At 39.6% G+C, this 6772-nt stretch overlaps 1 protein-coding gene across 3 annotated transcripts in view; it reads left to right on the forward strand.

Moving 5' to 3' along the window:
- The window catches only part of ATXN7L3 (ataxin 7 like 3), a 252225-nt gene that overhangs the window by 226967 nt on the left and 18486 nt on the right, over positions 1-6772 (forward strand). The window lies entirely within an intron of this gene.

Here is a 6772-nt window from a genome sequence, read left to right on the forward strand (position 1 = left end):
TCCTGATAATATAAGAGATTTTGTTTCTGAATCCATAAAGAAGGCTATGTCTGTTATTTCTCCTTCTAGTAAACGTAAAAAATCTTTTAAAACTTCTCTCCCTACAGATGAATTTTTAAATGAACATCCTCATTCTGATTCTGATGATTCCTCTGGTTCAGAGGATTCTGTCTCAGAGGTTGATGCTGATAAATCTTCATATTTATTTAAAATGGAATTTATTCGTTCTTTACTTAAAGAAGTACTAATTGCTTTAGAAATAGAGGATTCTGGTCCTCTTGATACTAATTCTAAACGTTTAGATAAGGTATTTAAAGCTCCTGTGGTTATTCCAGAAGTTTTTCCTGTTCCTAATGCTATTTCTGCAGTAATTTCCAAAGAATGGGATAATTTGGGTAATTCATTTACTCCTTCTAAACGTTTTAAGCAATTATATCCTGTGCCGTCTGACAGATTAGAATTTTGGGACAAGATCCCTAAAGTTGATGGGGCTATTTCTACCCTTGCTAAACGTACTACTATTCCTACGTCAGATGGTACTTCGTTTAAGGATCCTCTAGATAGGAAAATTGAATCCTTTCTAAGAAAAGCTTATCTGTGTTCAGGTAATCTTCTTAGACCTGCTATATCTTTGGCTGATGTTGCTGCAGCTTCAACTTTTTGGTTGGAAACTTTAGCGCAACAAGTAACACATCGTGATTCTCATGATATTATTATTCTTCTTCAGCATGCTAATAATTTTATCTGTGATGCCATTTTTTGATATTATCAGAGTTGATGTCAGGTTTATGTCTCTAGCTATTTTAGCTAGAAGAGCTTTATGGCTTAAAACTTGGAATGCTGATATGGCTTCTAAATCAACTTTACTTTCCATTTCTTTCCAGGGTAACAAATTATTTGGTTCTCAGTTGGATTCCATTATTTCAACTGTTACTGGTGGGAAAGGAACTTTTTTACCACAGGATAAAAAATCTAAAGGTAAAAACAGGGCTAATAATCGTTTTCGTTCCTTTCGTTTCAACAAAGAACAAAAGCCTGATCCTTCATCCTCAGGAGCAGTTTCAGTTTGGAGACCATCTCCAGTCTGGAATAAATCCAAGCCAGCTAGAAAGGCAAAGCCTGCTTCTAAGTCCACATGAAGGTGCGGCCCTCATTCCAGCTCAGCTGGTAGGGGGCAGGTTACGTTTTTTCAAGGAAATTTGGATCAATTCTGTTCACAATCTTTGGATTCAGAGCATTGTTTCAGAAGGGTACAGAATTGGTTTCAAGTTGAGACCTCCTGCAAAGAGATTTTTTCTTTCCCGTGTCCCAGTAAATCCAGTAAAAGCTCAAGCATTTCTGAAATGTGTTTCAGATCTAGAGTTGACTGGAGTAATTATGCCAGTTCCAGTTCCGGAACAGGGGATGGGGTTTTATTCAAATCTCTTCATTGTACCAAAGAAGGAGAATTCTTTCAGACCAGTTGTGGATCTAAAAATATTGAATCGTTATGTAAGGATACCAACGTTCAAGATGGTAACTGTAAGGACTATCTTACCTTTTGTTCAGCAAGGGAATTATATGTCCACAATAGATTTACAGGATGCATATCTGCATATTCCGATTCATCCAGATCATTATCAGTTCCTGAGATTCTCGTTTCTGGACAAGCATTACCAGTTTGTGGCTCTGCCGTTTGGCCTAGCTACAGCTCCAAGAATTTTTACAAAGGTTCTTGGTGCCCTGCTGTCTATAATCAGAGAACAGGGTATTGTGGTATTTCCTTATTTGGACGATATCTTGGTACTTGCTCAGTCTTTACATTTAGCAGAATCTCATACGAATCGACTTGTGTTGTTTCTTCAAGATCATGGTTGGAGGATCAATTTACCAAAAAGTTCTTTGATTCCTCAGACAAGGGTAACCTTTCTGGGTTTCCAGATGGATTCAGTGTCCATGACTCTGTCTTTAACAGACAAGAGACGTCTAAAGTTGATTGCAGCTTGTCGAAACCTTCAGTCACAATCATTCCCTTCGGTAGCCTTATGCATGGAAATTCTAGGTCTTATGACTGCTGCATCGGACGCGATCCCCTTTGCTCGTTTTCACATGCGACCTCTTCAGCTCTGTATGCTGAAGCAATGGTGCAAGGATTACACGAAGATATCTCAATTAATATCTTTAAAACCGATTGTTCGACACTCTCTAACATGGTGGACAGATCACCATCGTTTAATTCAGGGGGCTTCTTTTGTGCTTCCGACCTGGACTGTAATTTCAACAGATGCAAGTCTCACAGGTTGGGGAGCTGTGTGGGGATCTCTGACGGCACAAGGAGTTTGGGAATCTCAGGAGGTGAGATTACCGATCAATATTTTGGAACTCCGTGCAATTTTCAGAGCTCTTCAGTTTTGGCCTCTTCTGAAGAGAGAATCGTTCATTTGTTTTCAGACAGACAATGTCACAACTGTGGCATACATCAATCATCAAGGAGGGACTCACAGTCCTCTGGCTATGAAAGAAGTATCTCGAATTTTGGTTTGGGCGGAATCCAGCTCCTGTCTAATCTCTGCGGTTCATATCCCAGGTGTAGACAATTGGAAAGCGGATTATCTCAGTCGCCAAACGTTGCATCCGGGCGAATGGTCTCTTCACCCAGAGGTATTTCTTCAGATTGTTCAAATGTGGGAACTTCCAGAAATAGATCTGATGGCGTCCCATCTAAACAAGAAACTTCCCAGGTATCTGTCCAGATCCCGGGATCCTCAGGCGGAGGCAGTGGATGCATTATCACTTCCTTGGAAGTATCATCCTGCCTATATCTTTCCGCCTCTAGTTCTTCTTCCAAGAGTAATCTCCAAGATTCTGAAGGAATGCTCGTTTGTTCTGCTGGTAGCTCCGGCATGGCCTCACAGGTTTTGGTATGCGGATCTTGTCCGGATGGCCTCTTGCCAACCGTGGACTCTTCCGTTAAGACCAGACCTTCTGTCACAAGGTCCTTTTTTCCATCAGGATCTGAAATCCTTAAATTTAAAGGTATGGAGATTGAACGCTTGATTCTTGGTCAAAGAGGTTTCTCTGACTCTGTGATTAATACTATGTTACAGGCTCGTAAATCTGTATCTCGAGAGAGATATATATATAAGAGACTGGAAGACTTATATTTCTTGGTGTCTTTCTCATCATTTTTCCTGGCATTCTTTTAGCATACCGAGAATTTTACAGTTTCTTCAGGATGGTTTAGATAAGGGTTTGTCCGCAAGTTCTTTGAAAGGACAAATCTCTGCTCTTTCTGGGTTTTTTTTCACAGAAAGATTGCTATTCTTCCTGATATTCATTGTTTTGTACAAGCTTTGGTTCGTATAAAACCTGTCATTAAGTCAATTTCTCCTCCTTGGAGTTTGAATTTGGTTCTGGGAGCTCTTCAAGCTCCTCCGTTTGAACCTATGCATTCATTGGACATTAAATTACTTTCTTGGAAAGTTTTGTTCCTTTTGGCCATCTCTTCTGCCAGAAGAGTTTCTGAATTATCTGCTCTTTCTTGTGAAGTCTCCTTTTCTGATTTTTCATCAGGATAAGGCAGTGTTGCGAACTTCTTTTGAATTTTTACCTAAAGTTGTGAATTCCAACAACATTAGTAGAGAAATTGTGGTTCCTTCATTATGTCCTAATCCTAAGAATTCTAAGGAGAAATCGTTGCATTCTTTGGATGTTGTTAGAGCTTTGAAATATTATGTTGAAGCTACGAAATCTTTTCGTAAGACTTCTAGTCTATTTGTTATCTTTTCCGGTTCTAGAAAAGGCCAGAAAGCTTCTGCCATTTCTTTGGCATCTTGGTTGAAATCTTTAATTCATCTTGCCTATGTTGAGTCGGGTAAAACTCCGCCTCAGAGAATTACAGCTCATTCTACTAGGTCAGTTTCTACTTCCTGGGCGTTTAGGAATGAAGCTTCGGTTGACCAGATCTGCAAAGCAGCAACTTGGTCCTCTTTGCATACTTTTACTAAATTCTACCATTTTGATGTATTTTCTTCTTCTGAAGCAGTTTTTGGTAGAAAAGTACTTCAGGCAGCGGTTTCAGTTTGAATCTTCTGCTTATGTTTTTCGTTAAACTTTATTTTGGGTGTGGATTATTTTCAGCAGGAATTGGCTGTCTTTATTTTATCCCTCCCTCTCTAGTGACTCTTGTGTGGAAAGATCCACATCTTGGGTAGTCATTATCCCATACGTCACTAGCTCATGGACTCTTGCTAATTACATGAAAGAAAACATAATTTATGTAAGAACTTACCTGATAAATTCATTTCTTTCATATTAGCAAGAGTCCATGAGGCCCGCCCTTTTTTTGTGGTGGTTATGATTTTGTATAAAGCACAATTATTCCAATTCCTTATTTTATATGCTTTCGCACTTTTTTATCACCCCACTTCTTGGCTATTCGTTAAACTGAATTGTGGGTGTGGTGAGGGGTGTATTTATAGGCATTTTGAAGTTTGGGAAACTTTGCCCCTCCTGGTAGGAATGTATATCCCATACGTCACTAGCTCATGGACTCTTGCTAATATGAAAGAAATGAATTTATCAGGTAAGTTCTTACATAAATTATGTTATTTATTTGCGGCGAGGTGCGGGATCAGCAGGATAGGGGTTAATAACTTTATTATAGAGGGTGACGGTATAGGGGGGGCAGGATAGGGGTTACTAGGTATAATGTAGGTGGCAGCGGTGTCCGGGAGCGGCGGTTTAGGGGTTAATACATTTATAAGACTTGCGGCGGGGTCTAGGAGCGGCAGTTTAGGGGTTAGTAACTTTATTTAGTTGCGGGGGGCGCCGGTATAGGGGGTAGAACAGTGTAGTTTAGTGTGAGTGCTTAGTGACAGGCTAGCATGAAAGCTGTCAAACAGCCGAAGAGCAGCGAGATCGGATGAGTGATAACTCTCACAGTCCGCTGCTCATCGCCCCGCGGCTTTTTGACAGCTTTACTTGATAACTTAGGCGAATTTTTTCAGGTCCGCGGCGGCGATGTGAGGCGAGCTTAGGCGGGCGTATTGGGCCGGCGAAGGCAGGAAAGTTGACACGTTGATAACTACCCCCCCAATATTTCCATTAGTAGTAGTCCATTACCTGTTGCTGGTCCTTCAACATCTAATGCTCAGGAATTCCTGTTAATGTGAGAGAATTTGTTTCTAATTCCATTCAGAAGACTTTGTCTGTCATACCGCCTTCTAATAAACGTAAAAGGTCTTTTAAAACTTCTCATAAAATTGATGAATTTTTATGACCGACAACATTCTGATTTATCTATCTCTGATGAGGATCTATCTGGTTCAGAAGATTCTGCCTCAGATATTGACACTGACAAATCTTCATACTTATTTAAAAGGGAGTATATTCGTTCCTTATTAAAAGAGGTGTTGATTGCATTAGATATGGAGGAGACTAGTCCTCTTGATATTAAAACTAGTAAACGTTTGGTTTTTCCAGTTCCTGATGCTATTTCAGATGTGGTTTCTATGGAATGGAATAGACTGGGTACTTCTTTTACTCCTTCTTCAAGGTTTAAGAAACTGTATCCTTTGCCATCTGATAGATTGGAGTTTTGGGAAAAGATCCCCAAAGTTTATGGGGCCATCTCTACTCTTGCAAAGCGTACTACTATTCCTACTTCTTTTAAAGATCCTTTAGAAAGGAAACTTGAATCTTATCTAAGGCAGTGATTTGCAACCTTTTTTTGCCGTGGCACACTTTTACATTAAAAAACCTGTGGCACACCACCATCCCAAAATTTTACAAAATCACACATTGTAGCCTAATACAGGATATATATACAGTGTTTGTATGTATGTGTATATATATATATATATATATATATATATATATATATCTTTCATGTAATTAGCAAGAGTCCATGAGCTAGTGACGTATGGGATATCCATTCCTACCAGGAGGGGCAAAGTTTCCCAAACCTTAAAATGCCTATAAATACACCCCTCACCACACCCACAATTCAGTTTTACAAACTTTGCCTCCCGTGGAGGTGGTGAAGTAAGTTTGTGGTAGATTCTTCGTTGATATGCGTTTCGCAGCAGGCTGGAGCCCGGTTTTCCTCTGAGTGCAGTGAATGTCAGAGAGATGTGAAGAGAGTATTGCCTATTTGAATACCATGGTCTCCTTCTACGGGATCTATTTCATAGGTTCTCTGTTATCGGTCGTAAAGATTTCTTCTCCTACCTCCCTTTTCAGATCGACGATATACTCTTATATACCATTACCTCTACTGATTCTCATTTCAGTACTGGTTTGGCTATCTACTATATGTAGATGAGTGTCTTGGGGTAAGTAATTCTCATTTCTATTTATGACACTCAAAGCTATGGTTGGGCACTTTATATGTAAAGTTCTAAATATATGTCTATAAACTTATATTTGCCTTGATTCAGGATAATCAGTATTCCTTTAAAATTCAGACTGTCAGTTTCATTATTTGGGATAATGCATTTCAAATGATTTTTTCTTTACCTTGAAAATTTTCAATTGACCATTTTTTCCTGCGTGCTGTTAGGCTCGCGGGGGCAGAAAATGTTTCTTTTTATTGCGTAATTTTTGGCACAGACTTTTTTGGCGCAAAAATTTGTCATTTCCGGCGCCGTAGTTGACGCCGGAAGTTGTATTCTGTTAACGTCATTTTTTGACGCATGCTTATTCAGACATTTTGTGCGCCAAAAAATGTGGGCGTCGGTTTCGGCGTCAGAGGATGTGGCGTCATATTTGGCGCCAAATATATGGGCGTTGT

The sequence above is a fragment of the Bombina bombina genome, chromosome 1 (genome assembly GCF_027579735.1).
Source record: "Bombina bombina isolate aBomBom1 chromosome 1, aBomBom1.pri, whole genome shotgun sequence".
Classification (NCBI taxonomy): Eukaryota; Metazoa; Chordata; class Amphibia; order Anura; family Bombinatoridae; genus Bombina; species Bombina bombina.